The 14,007-nt window shown below is 41.8% G+C and overlaps 1 pseudogene; it reads right to left on the reverse strand.

The window, feature by feature from the left end:
* LOC110145425 (uncharacterized) overlaps nt 1–13,990 on the reverse strand; it is a 36,983-nt pseudogene extending 22,993 nt beyond the window's left edge.
* Nucleotides 13,991–14,007: the final 17 nt, after the last annotated feature.

Here is a 14,007-nt window from a genome sequence, read left to right on the forward strand (position 1 = left end):
TCGGTACTCGCTCTCGACTTTGCGTCTCCCCCTCCGGGGTGCTTCAGGGACGGCCTTCTGGCAGACGAGGTGGGCCCGCTCAAGCTCAGGTCATGCCCTGGATCAGGGACGCCGCAGGCCGACAGAGCTCTCCCAGCCGGTGCCGAGTAGACGGCTGCCACTAGGGATGTAGAGGAAATGCGTCAGTGCAACCAGGGGCAGGACAAACCACAACTCTTAGAAGCCTCCGCGGTCATTCCTCCTGCGCCTGCGTTTCTGACAGACGACCACCGAACTGGGCGCAGCAGCCTAGAGGCGCAGACCAGTGAAGCAGCGACCTTGGGCGGGGTACGCGGGCTTTCAAGAATAAGGAGTATTAAAATAGTTGACATCAGTAGCACAAAGGCGGGAAGGGTCTAAGTTGAGTTAAAAGTGTTCTAAGGTTCCTGCTTTTCTGAATGGTTAGAGCCCTAATTTATACTTTAATAACGAAAAGATTCCTTCTGTTGTATAAGTGAATTTTTAAAATTCATCTTTAATTGAAAGATAATTGCTTTACAGTATTGTGTTGGTTTCTACCAAACATCAACATGTGTCAGCCGTAAGTTAACCCATGTTCTCTCCCTGAGTGAAATTTTTATGAAAATTTATTTTCCAGAAACTTGGGAATGGCAGTTTTTCCTTTGGGGATGGGGATGGGGAAATCTTTTAAATGTCTGGCTTACCATCACACACCAGTCAGGATGCCTGCTATCCAAAAGTCTACAAGCAATAAATGCTGGAGAGGGTGTGGAGAAAAGGGAACCCTCTTACTCTGTTGCTGGGAATGCAAACTAGTACAGCCGCTATGGAAAACAGTGTGGAGATTTCTTAAAAAGCTGGAAATAGAACTGCCATATGACCCAGCAATCCCACTTCTGGGCATACACACCAAGGAAACCAGATCTGAAAGAGACACGTGCACCCCAATGTTCATCGCAGCACTGTTTATAATAGCCAGGACATGGAAGCAACCCAGATGCCCATCAGCAGACGAATGGATGAGGAAGCTGTGGTACATATACACCATGGAATATTACTCAGCCATTAAAAAGAATTCATTTGAATCAGTTCTAATGAGATGGATGAAACTGGAGCCCATTATACAGAGCGAAGTAAGCCAGAAAGATAAAGACCATTACAGTATACTAACACATATATATGGACTTTAGAAAGATAGTAACGATAACCCTATATGCAAAACAGAAAAAGAGACTCAGATGTATAGAACAGACTTGTGGACTCTGGGAGAAGGCGAGGGTGGGATGTTTCAAGAGAACAGCATTGAAACATGTATATTATCTAGGGTGAAACAGATCACCAGCCCAGGTTGGATACATGAGACAAGTGCTCGGGCCTGGTGCACTGGGAAGACCCAGAGGGATCAGGTGGAGAGGGAGGTGGGAGGGGGGACTGGGATGGGGAATACATGTAAATCCATGGCTAATTCATTTCAATGTATGACAAAAACTACTGTAATGATGTAATTAGCCTCCAACTAATAAAAATAAATGGAAAAAAAAAAAGAAAATTAATTTTCCAGAAACTTGGGAGTGGCAGTTTTTCCTTTGGGGATGGGGATGGGGAAATCTTTTAAATGTCTGGCTTACCATTACACACCAGTCAGGATGCCTGCTATCCAAAAGTCTACAAGCAATAAATGCTGGAGAGGGTGTGGAGAAAAGGGAACCCTCTTACACTGTTGGTGGGAATGCAAACTACAGCCGCTATGGAGAACAGTGTGGAGATTTCTTAAAAAAACTGGAAATAAAACTGCCATATGACCCAGCAATCCCATTTCTGGGCATACACACTGAGGAAACCAGATCTGAAAGAGACACGCGCACCCCAATGTTCATCACAGCACTGTTTATAACAACCAGGACATGGAAGCAACCTAGATGCCCATCAGCAGATGAATGGATAAGGAAGCTGTGGTACATATACACTATGGAATATTGCTCAGTCATTAAAAAGAATTCATTTGAATCAGTTCTAATGAGATGGATGAAACTGGAGCCCATTATATAGAGTGAATTAAGCCAGAAAGATAAAGAACATTACAGCATACTAACACACATATATGGAATTTAGAAAGATGGTAATGATAACCCTATATGCAAAACAGAAAAAGAGACACAGATGTACAGAACAGACTTTTGGACTCTGTGGGAGAAGGCGAGGGTGGGATGTTCTGAAAGAATAGCATTGAAACAAGTATACTATCAAGGGTGAAACAGATCACCAGCCCAGGTTGGATGCATGAGACAAGTGCTTAGGGCTGGTGCACTGGGAAGACCCAGAGGGATGGGATGGAGAGGGAGGCAGGAGGGGGGATCGGGATGGGGAACACATGTAAATCCATGGCTGATTCATATCAATGTATGGCAAAACCACTACAATATTATAAAGTAATTAGCCTCTAACTAATAAAAATAAATGGAAAAAAAAAAGACGTGTTTCCTTACTGCAATTATATTCCTTTATTATGTTTTTATAATACATAAAATATATTAAATATATATATATATATATAATATGTAAAAAACTTTTATACAAGCTTTTTGGGTTGGCCTCAACATTACTTATGGCACCACTTATAACATTTGAGAAAAGAAATATGTTCCAGATGATGAGAAACTTATTTCATGTGGTGTTTAAAGATGGTCCTTACTGGATGATACTATTATATAATTAGAGATCTTTCCTAGGAACGATAGGGGTTCAGGAAGCATATTTTGCCCTCTCCCGAAGATATTAGCTGACTCTTCTGTTGCTGCTTCTATTCTGAGTAGCAGTACCGCACTTTTCAGCTTGGAAAGGGCCCATCCACTTGTGGGGAGGTTTTGATACCACTGTAACTTTTATTTTTGAACTCTAAATCCTTCTTTTAACATATTTGTATTGTTAAAGAAAGAAAGAACAAGCCTGAAATGGAGTCAGTTGTGCTAAGCCCCACGTCAGCAAAGCAAGACTTAATACCTAGTCCAATTGCAGTTCAGCCACTCCCAGGAATGTGGCCTTTAACCAGTCAATATGAAATTTCTTGGCAAGCACCAGGGAGGTAATCTGCCTCTCTGCCTTCCCTCAAAGGAAAGTGATGTTGCCTGAAATAACCCTTCCTTTTGTTTATGACTTTCTTGTCCCACTCCCTTTCTGCCTTTAAAAACTTTCCATTTTGTACAGTGCCTTGGAGCTCCATCCTAGTTGCTAGATGGGATGCTGTCCCATTTGTGAATTGTTGAATAAAGCCAACTAGATCTTCAAATTTACTCAGCTGAATTTTTTTTAACAATATATATACTAATGAAGCAAAGAAACATGTTAAATAAATCAATATGATTTTCTCTGGTAAAGCAAATGAATTAAAGATAAAAAAAAAATCCTTCATTTTCCTGCGTTATATTCTCAAAAACAGAAGTAAATTCAATGAGTACTCATTACTGACCTCAGTATGCTTTGTGTAAGATAACATCAAAACAGCTGAAGAAATTAAAGTCCTGGTGTCAGAACTCGAAGTATGTGTGCTCTATTGGAATCAGAAGGAAATCAGAGGGTCAAGAATCAAGATGGACATCTCATCACTTAAGGCATCCAGACATTGATCTCATGACTGCATTTTATCTTTTTGGTTGTTTGTTTATTCATTTATTTTTTTGGCTGTACTGCTTCTTTGTTGCCACGTGGGTTTTCCTCTAGCTGTAGAGAGCAGGGGCTACTCTGCAGTTGCAGTGGGTGGGCTTCTCATTGCGGTGACTTATGTTGCAGATGAGCCTCAGTACTTGAGGTGTGAGGACTCAGTAGTTGCAATTCCCAGGCTCTAGAGCACAGACTCAGTAGTTGTGGTGCACAGGCTTAGTTGCTCCATGGTATGTAGGATCTTCCCAGACCAGGGATGCAAGTCGTGTCTCCGGCACTGGCAGGCAGATTCTTTACCACTGAGCCCAGGGAAGCCCTCATATTTGTATTTTAAAACTTAGTCATGAATAAGATATTATAATCTAAAACTCACTAGTTTATAACTAACAGCTGAAATAAGTTTAAAAACACCTCTTCCCCCATTTTTTCCTCTCAGTCCTGCTGCTGCTGCTAAGTTGCTTCAGTTGTGTCCGACTCTGTGTGACCCCATAGACGGAAGCCCACCAGGCTCCCCCACCCTGGGATTCTCCAGGCAAGAACACTGGAGTGGGTTGCCATTTCCTTCTCCAATGCAGGAAAGTGAAAAGTGAAAGTGAAGTCGCTCAGTCGTGTCCGACTCTTCGCGACCACATGGACTGCAGCCCACCAGGCTCCTCCGTCCACGGGATTTGACGGCAAGAGGACTGGAGCAGGTTGCTATTGCCTCCTCCGAGTACAGTGTTGTTAGTGAAATCCTAAAACGTATTGTTTCCATCTTACATGCAGATGTTGGAAAAGGAAAAATCTACAGAATGTGTGATGACACACACTCAAGATTATTCAAGTTTGGCTGCAAAAACCCTCACAAAATGTACTTTATATGCACTAAGTATATCGTTGTTATATGCACTACATATGAGACTCAGTTAAAGACGGGCTTCTGTAGTGAAAGCATATAGTGTGGATGTGTCATGGCATATGATGGCCAAATTTCATTGTTTGTGTAGTAGACATTGGAACTGAATCAAAACACCATTTAAAAGGACTTGGTTGGTGAATACTATTATTGGTTGTAATGATTTATCAAGATAATTCTTCCCATGGCCCACAGACATCTGTCTCGGCACCTTTATATCCCAATGGGTTAATAGGAGGAAGGATATTTGAAGGAGTATTCTCTGCTGGTAACCACCTGTGTGATTGGAAATCTTTCCTGTACAACAGAACAAACACCACAGCAGCAGAGAGCCCTTCCCTCCTGAGGGGCTCTCCTGATTCAGTCTTTAATAGATCTATTTCTCCTTTTGTTGAGTTCTGGCATTCTTTCTTTCAAGGAACTGGTCTACTTCATCTAGGTCTTAAATTCTGTAGGCATAGGGTTATTCATAATATTCCTAATTCTTTTACTGTCCGTGAAATGAGTAGTGATGGCTCTTCTTTCCTGATTGTTAGTAATTTCTAGCTTTTTTTTTCTTCCTTACACAGCCTGTTTAGACATTTTATCTTTCCAAAGAACAACTGTTGGTTTCGTTGATTTTGTCTATTGTTTTCCTGTTCTCAATTTCATTCACTTCAAATCTAATTTTAATTCATTTCCTTCATCTTTCTGTGTTTGTTTTTGTGTTTAGTTTTCTAGTTACCTATATGAGGGATTCCCTGGTAGCTCAGACGGTAAAGAATCTGCCTGCAATACAGGAGACCCAGGTTCAAGCCCTGGGTTGAGAAGATTCCCTGGAGAAAGGAATGGCAACCCACTCCAATATTCTTGCCTGGAGAATCCTATGGACAGAGGAGCCAGGTAGGCTACAGTCCCTGGGGGTCCCAAAGAGTTGGACACAGCTGACGATAACACTTTCACACTTTTACTTTCAAGGTGGTATATTAATGATTTTAGTTCTTTTTTCTTTTCTAGTATATTCATTCAATATTATAAATTTCTTTCTAAACACTGCTTTCACTGCATCTCATGAATTTTGATAAGCTGTATTTTCATTTTTAGTTTGAAATATTTAAAAAATATTTCTGGAGAGAGTTCTCCTTTTACCAATTTGTCATTTAGAAGTGTGTTCACATTTCCAAGTATTTGGGGATTTTCCAATTACCTGCTGGTTTCTAGCTCAATTCCATTGCAGTCTGAGAACATATTTTGCATGATTTACTTTCTTTTAAATATGTTCAAGTGTGTTTTATTGCCCAGAATGTGGCATTTCTTGGTGAATGTTCCATACAAACTTCAGAAGAATGTGATTTCTGCCCTTGTTAAATGATGTAGTCTGTAAACAATCTATTATAAAGTCCAGCTGATTGACGGTGCTGTTCAGTTCAACTATGCCTTTCCTGGATTTGCCCATTACTGATAGTTGTTGGAAAAGACCCTGATGCTGGGAGGGATTGGGGGCAGGAGAAGGGGACAACAGAGGATGAGATGGCTGGATGGCATCGCCGACTCGATGCACATTAGTTTGAGTAAACTCCGGGAGTTGGTGATGGACAGGGAGGCCTGGCGTGCTGCGACTCACGGGGTCGCAAAGTAGGATATGACTGAGCGACTGAACTAAACTGAACTGATAGTGTTGAAATCTCCAAATATAATAGTGGATTAATCTACTTCTCCTTGCAACTCTATCAGTTGTTCCCTCACACATTTTGATGCTGTTGTTAGTATATATACCTTAATATCTCTGATAATTTACTTTGCTCTGAAGTCTTTGTATGAAATTAATATAACTACTCATTTCTTTTTTATTAGTGTTAATGTAGTATATCTTTCTCCATTCATTTACCATTAATGTATCTGTGTCTTAATAATAAAAGATTTCTTGTAGTCATCAGGTCTTGATTTAACTCACAAGGATAGTCTCTTTTAATTGATGACAATTAACAAATTAGACAATAGATTATTGATATAGCTGGGTTAATATATACCATTTGTTTTCTTTCTTTTTTTTTTTTATACCATTTGTTTTCTATGCACTGTTGTTTTTTCCTTTTTTATCATATTCTTTTTCTACCATCTTTATTTTAATAGAGGATTCTACAAGATTATTCTCCTCTCAGCATATTATACTTAAATCTTTTTATACTGATTGCCCTAGAGTTTGCTACAAGTACTTATAACTAATCCAAGTTCATTTTCAAATAACACTGTACTGCCTTATGGTAACACAAGAATCTTAAAATACTCCCAATTCCTTCTTCCTAGCTTCTATTACAGCTATGATTACTAACTACATTGTTGCTGTTATCTCTTTGAAGAATAGGAAAAAAAAATGGTTTTCATTTTACCTTCACTTATTTCTTCTCTAATAATCTTCATTTAGATCTGAGTTTCTAACCTTTATCATTTTCTCTCTCTAAAAAACTTTTGATATTTCTCACAAGGCAGGATGATTGGCAACAAGTCCTCTCAATTTTTGCCTGAAAAAGTACTTACTTCTCCTTCACTTTGTTTTGGCTGCACTGGGTCCTAGTTCCCTGACCAGGGATTGAACCCTAGTCCTCTGCATTGGGAGCATGGTCTTAGCCACTGGACCATCAGGGAAGTTCCTCTCCTTCACTTTTTTCTTATTTTTTTTTTTAACAGTTTAGTACAATTTATTTTATTTAACAATCTAGGAAGTTCGCAGCCATCAGCAGTTACAATGCAATTTCAGGTGCAATTGGGAATTCAGGAATCTCCCTGGAGCTGTTAGTGTAGTGAACCTTGTACCTCCTTCACTTTTGAAGGATAACTTTTCAGGGTACAGGATTCTAATTTGGTGGGGCTTTTTTTTTTTTTCTTTCAATGCTTTAAATATTTCACTCCATTCTCTCCTTCCTTCTGTGGTTTTTGAAGAGAAATCTGAAGCAATTCTTGTGCTGATTCTCAATAGATGAGGTTTTTTTTCCTTACTTGCCTCAGGGTTTTCTCTAATTTTCGTTTTCTTTATATATTATATGTCTCGTGATTTGGGGGGTATTTATTCTGCTTGGTGTTTTTTGAGATTCCTGTGGTTTGGTGTCATTATTTTGGAAAGTCTCAGCCATCATTATTTCAAATATTTTTTGTTCTTTTCTCTTTCCCCTCCTGTTGGTATTTCCCTTACATGTATGCTACATCTGTTATTTCATCAAGGTTCTTTGATAGTCTCTTTCATTTAAAACATTTTTCTCTTTTCATTTCTGCTTTGGAAATTTCTTTTGGCATATTTTTACAAGTGGATTGATTCTCTCCTTCGATGTATACAGTCTGTTGATGAGCCCATCAAAGGCATCCTTGATCTCTGGTTTTTGTTTTGTTTTTACATTTAGCACTTCATTTTGATTCTTTCTTAGAACTTCCACTTCTCTGTTTATATTACCCATTTAAGAACTTGCCTGCCACTGCAGGAGATGTAAGAGAAGGAAGATCAATCCCTGGGTCAGTAAGATCCCCTGGAGGAGGGCATGACAACCCACTCCAGTATTCTTACCTGGAGAATCCCATGAACAGAGGAGCCTGATGGGCTATAGTCCATAGGGTCGCAAAAAATCAAATACAACTGAAGCAACTTAGCATGCATGTTGTCCACTTTTTCCATTAGAGCCCTTGTATTTCCAAAATCTATGCCATGTCCAAGTACGATCCTGATGCTTACCCTGACTTTTCAACCCATTTTTGTCTTTTAGTCTTCCTTGTAGATTTTTGGTTGAAAGTGGAACATGACATATTGGGTAAAAGAAACTGAGGTAAATAGGCTTTTAGTGTGAGGTTTTATGTTTTTCTGGTTAGAAGGTACTTACTTACTGTTTGCTATAGGTGTATGTAATAGAGGCTAAAATTTTCTCTCTGGTGTATTCGTTACTGTTTCCCCTTTTGTCCTTGGGTTTCCCTAGAGACTACTTCTTAAGGTCTAGCTCTGCAGTTCTTACAGTTATAATCCCCTCTTATGATACAGGGTCCCTAATGGAGTGTAGTTAATGTGTGGTGCTGGGGAGGCACTCTATATAACTTACGATTAAGTCTCAGTATTTAATTGAGTCTGTATTCCTGGGCTATGATTTTACAAGTGTTTCTCAGGTTTTGTTCTATTCCTTGCTCCCTACCTCAGGTGAGATAAGCAGGCTAGAGAAGACTAGGATTGGGTGTTTCCCTTCCCACATGTGCCAGGCAGGCTGGAGGAGGTTGAAATTGGGGTTTTTCCTTCCCCTATGTCATGTAGGTACCAGTAAACCGCAGTAGGTTAAATTCTGGTAGAACAGTTTCCCTTGGAGGGCAGACTTTTGTTAAGGAGAACAGAATACTCAGGGTGTATTCAAAATGGTTACTTTTCTCCTACCCCTACAAGGAGCACATGGGGTGCTTTGGTCGCTGGGGGTAAAATTCATGAGTGTAAAGGCCCCTCTAAAACTGGCACTCTCTGGAGTTGTTAACTTTCAAGCTTGTCTACACTGAGCCTCCAGGAATTTTCCAATTAAACTGTAGTTTTAATATCCTGGTACTGCCTCCAGTCCCTGGGTCGGGAGGATCCCCTGGAGGAGGGCACAGCAACCCATTGCAGTATTCTTGCCTGGAGAATCCCTTGGACAGAGGAGCCTGGCAGGCTGCAGTCCAGAGGGTCGCAAATAGGACACATCTGAAGCAACCGAGTAGGCACACAGGCACTGCCTCCAGTAGTGGCTTCTGCACCAGTAAGTTTTGATTCCCTTTATTTGCCTATCTCTACAATTTTAGGATCGATTATCTATTAGATCTCAGAAGAACAGTTGATTCCCAGCTTCTTCAGCTTTCTTTTTTGTTGTTGTTGTGAGGCTGGGAGAGACAACTTGAAACTCATTACACATTGCCTGGAATCTGGAAATCACTTTTTCTGCTTTTATTTATTTATTTTTTTTCCATTTATTTTTACTCATTGGAGGCTAATTACTTTACAATATTGTAGTGGTATTTGCCATACATTGACATGAATCAGCCAAATTTTTCTGCTTTTAACGGGTACGGGTGAACATGACAAATTTGCCTGCAGGTCAGATTGCCAGCTACAGCTGTTGAATCAGTGCTGAATGAGGGGGGCAAAGAGAACACTGGCTACCTCCATTAACTCCCTGGACCTCGCAGGACATAAGGGTCACCATGCTCCAAATGACCAACACTGCTGCTCTCTCTTCAGTGTATTCCAATTCAGAAGTTATATCTTTATCTTTCCAACAATTAACTCAATTTCACACCCAGGCTTTTCATATGAAGTCGTGGACTGAGACAAAAGCACTTTTATAAAAATTTCAGAGACTCACCGTATCTCCTACTTTCGCCTATGTAGGCCACTGAAGGGGGAGTGAGAAACCAGTGCACTTGATCAAGTGATAATTATTCTCATGATTCAAGACTGTCTTACTCCAACAAGAAAATTCAGCTGAACAAAGAAGAATTAAACTTTGTTTTCATCCCTTAGGATTACTTCTGGATAGCCACCTGGAAGGGATAACACTCAGGCCTGCTTATTGTTGCTCATCAGTGAAACAAGGAAGCACCATTCCAGGGAATGGTTAGGGTGGAAACCTAAAAAATAGTCTGTATAATCTCACATATTTCCCTACCACTCTTTTTTTTTTTTTTTAACTTTATTTACTTATTTTTGTCTGTGCTGGGTCTTCACAGCTGCACTCGGGCTTTCTCTAGTTGCAGCAAGCAAGGGATATTCTTTGTTGTGGTGTGAGGGCTTCTCATTGTGGTGGCCTCTTATTGCAGAGCACAGGCTCTAGGGCACGAAGGCTTCAGTAGTCGTGGCTTGTAAACTCTAGAGCATGGGCTCAGTTGCCCCACAGCATGTGGAATCTTCCCAGACCAGGGACTGAACCCACCTCCCCTGCACTGGCAGGCAGATTCTTAACCACTGGTCCCCAAGGGAAGTTCCCTACGATTTTTTCTTAAGTATTATTCAGGAGTCAGGCAAGTAGAGATTTAAAAACAACAGAGTTTGGAAACTGGGGTAGGCAGAATAGTGACCTCCAACTATGTCCACTTCCTATTCTCTGTGAATATGTTCCCTTACACAGCAAAAGTAACTCTTTATGTGATGAAATTATGAACCTTTAGATAGGGAGAATACTCTGGATTATCCAGGTGGGTACAATTTAATCACAAGGGTCCTTATAGGTGAAAGATAGAGGTACTTGTCAGAAACAGACATAGCATGTTGAAAAACACTTAGCTGGGCAATGCTGGCTTTGAAGACGGAGGAAGAAGCCATGGGCCAAGGAATGCTGGAAAAGACAAGGAAACATATTCTCCCTAGAAACTTCAGAAGGAATACATTCTGCCAATACCTTGATTTTAGCCCAAGGAGACCCATTTTGGACTTCTAGCCTCAAAAACTGTTAAATTTGTATTATTCTAAGCCACTAATTTACAATAATTAGTTACAGCAGTAATGGGAAATTAATACAGTAACCAAACAACCCAATTTAGGTGAGAAGAGGAAACGATGAAGGAGTTTGGTAGGTCCCTTTAATACCTTGACTATCAGTCATTGTTGTATAAACTTTGTTACAAAAAATGGATCACTGTTAAATGGCAAATGGGCCAATAAAAAACAAGTATTCAGTTTCATTTCATTTCAAGGGCCAAGTCTATCAATCATTGTATAAACTTTATTACAAAAAATGGATCATTGTTAGATGGCAAATGGGCCAATCAAAAACATGTGTTCAGTTTCATTTCATTTCAAGGGCCAAGTCAATGTGTCCAGAATTGGCTGATCAGATGAAAAACCACCTTCTTCTGAAAAAATGTCAACAGTAGTGAGACATCACTGGCAGCCCTGAGAAGGGGTCAAAGGGCAGATCGTTTCCCAGGAATAGGGAGGTCAGCACCCCAAGTTATTTGTCCTCTTTTAAGACAAAATCAGTGGGGCAACTTTTGCCAGGAGATACAAGTCCCCCTCAACAGAACAAAGCATAAGCTTTGCCACCTCCCAAGTTACCTGCTGGCTTCTACATCAGGAACATAAAATCCTTTACGTCTGCCAGCCTATGATGGGGGGTACCCTGGAATTTTGAGGCTGATTTCTATTGCAGGTGGTAGTCAGTGATCAGGAAGGGGCAGGTTTGAGAGCTTAATTCTGTTTGTTTTCATAAAAAAATGGTGGTTTAGCCACTAAGTCATGTCTGACTCTTGCGATCCCATGGACTGTGCCCTGCCAGGCTCCTGTCCCTAGGATTTTCCAGGCAAGAATACTGGAGTGTGTTGCCATGCCCTTCTCCAGAGGATCTTCCCAGCACAGGGATTGAGCCCAGGTCTCCTGCGCTGCAAGCAGATTCTTTAGCAATTGAGCTAAAAGGGAAGCCCCAATACATCTATAACTGATCTAGACAGTCTGAAGCTGTGCTGTGCTTAGTCGCTCAGTTGTCTCTGATTCTTTGCAACCCCATGGACTGTAGCCCACCAGGCTCCTCTGTCCATGGGAATTCTCCCGGCAAGAATACTGGAGTGGGTTGCCATGCCCTTTGCCAGGGAATCTTCCCAACACAGGGATCGAGCCCAGGTCTCCTGCATTGCAGGTGGATTCTTTATCATCTGAGCCACCAGGAAAGCCCAAGAATACTGAAGCGGGTAGCCTATCCCTTTTCCAAGGGATCTTCCCAATCCAAGAATTGAAACTGGGTCTCCTGCATTGCAGGCAGATTCTTCACCAGCTGAGCTATCAGGGAAGCCCCAGACAGTCTGATAAGCTGCCACCATTTGTAATAGACTGCAACCCCAAAGACTAATGTCTTTAATCTGTCGGTCTACTCTTCAAAATGACAGATCAGACAACCACACCACTGGCAACAATTTGAGGGTCAAAAAATCAAGGTGAGTATTGGCCAGAGCTCTGAGAACAGTCTTCAGTTCTGGCCATTAAGTAGAGTATGACTGCTTTCATATCTACATAGCTGGTGAGCCACTGGGACCTGCTCGACACCAAAACCAAACCATGAGTGAATTAAGTCCAGACTTTAAGAGAATATCTGTGAATCAAGGACCCTATTGACCCAGTGAATTTGCTTGAGGTGAAAGGGTTTGGGGGCAGGGGGGGGCAGAGAGGATAAGGTTTCAACCTGACAGTAGCTGCCAGTCCTTGTAAAGCCAAGCTGCTGCTGCAGCTAGACCAGCCATGTTATGGAGTATCGTATTTTCACTTGAACAAAAAGGCCTGATTAGCCTCTCAATAGTGTCTCCAATACCCAAAATGTCCAATAGGGTGCTGTGATTTGATTCTCTTCCATCTAAAAGAGGAATTTTCAATTCTGGCCTTTCCTATGTACTGAATCTGCGACTAACAGGAGAGATGCACTTTTTTTTACCACTAGCTGCCATGGGGCTTTAGCCTGAGTTGGCTCACTGTCCCCGAGGTTCAGAAAACTGTCACCCATGAAGAGTGGGCTGTTCCTTTGGCTCAGCTTCATCCTGGTTCTATGAAAAGTCTGCCTTGTGTAGACTGAAAAAAGCCCTCAAAGAACTCCCGATGCCAGGCTAATAAGCCCTGGTTCAGAGAACGAGTGCAGTAGCCTAAGTCCCCCACAAAATAATACTGAGAAACAGTCTCAGAGAAAAAATATTTGCATTTTCTTATTTGAAGGGGAAAATGTAATGAACGAAAACGGTAAAAACTACAAATGATGTAAGATGGCTCCCTCACTCCCGTGACTGCTACTCTTTCTTCACAAGGCATTTCCTGTCCTTTCACATTGTTTTTGTGAAACAAAACTATGGACCCATTTATTCTTACACCAACCGGTGGCTACTTCCCTGTAGACGTCCTGGTCGGTCAGACGTGGCCTCGCACGGCCCGAGGCCGCACGGTCGGCTCCCAGGACTCGGCACCTTCACTCTCACGCGCCCAGCACGGACGATCCCAGATCATTCTCCTTTGGAACACTCACCGCAGCGCCACCAGATCCCAAAAGGCGGAATCGCTTCAGTCCAGGAAACGTGCGTTTAAAATGGAAAGACTGCATCACGGCCTCCAAGAGGTGCCGACCAATGCGGAGATGCTCGCGCTTTCCAGAGCTCTCCCAGGGTACTATCAACTTTCCGATCGCCGGAAAACTGGCTTTGGAAAATTTCAACTTGCATGTACCTCGGCAGATGTAAGGCAGACCGTTGCTTCGCACTTCTAAACGCCATCGACACTTCCAACGCAGCTTTGGGAATTTGCTTTGGTGCCCAATGCTCGCTACTCTGTCCCCTTCGCGAGGACTTAACATGAGGCTGACCTCAGCTACTTCCGAGATCCGCGAACACCAAGTCGTCCCGGCCAGCATCAAAGATGGCATCCAAGCCCACAGCCTATCCTCTGCGCACGCTCTGCTAGCCTCCACGTGTCCACTCTCGATGCCCGTCCTCCAGGTTCCACTCTAGCCGCTGTGTTC

Source organism: Odocoileus virginianus, chromosome 12 (assembly GCF_023699985.2).
Source record: "Odocoileus virginianus isolate 20LAN1187 ecotype Illinois chromosome 12, Ovbor_1.2, whole genome shotgun sequence".
Lineage (NCBI taxonomy): Eukaryota > Metazoa > Chordata > Mammalia > Artiodactyla > Cervidae > Odocoileus > Odocoileus virginianus.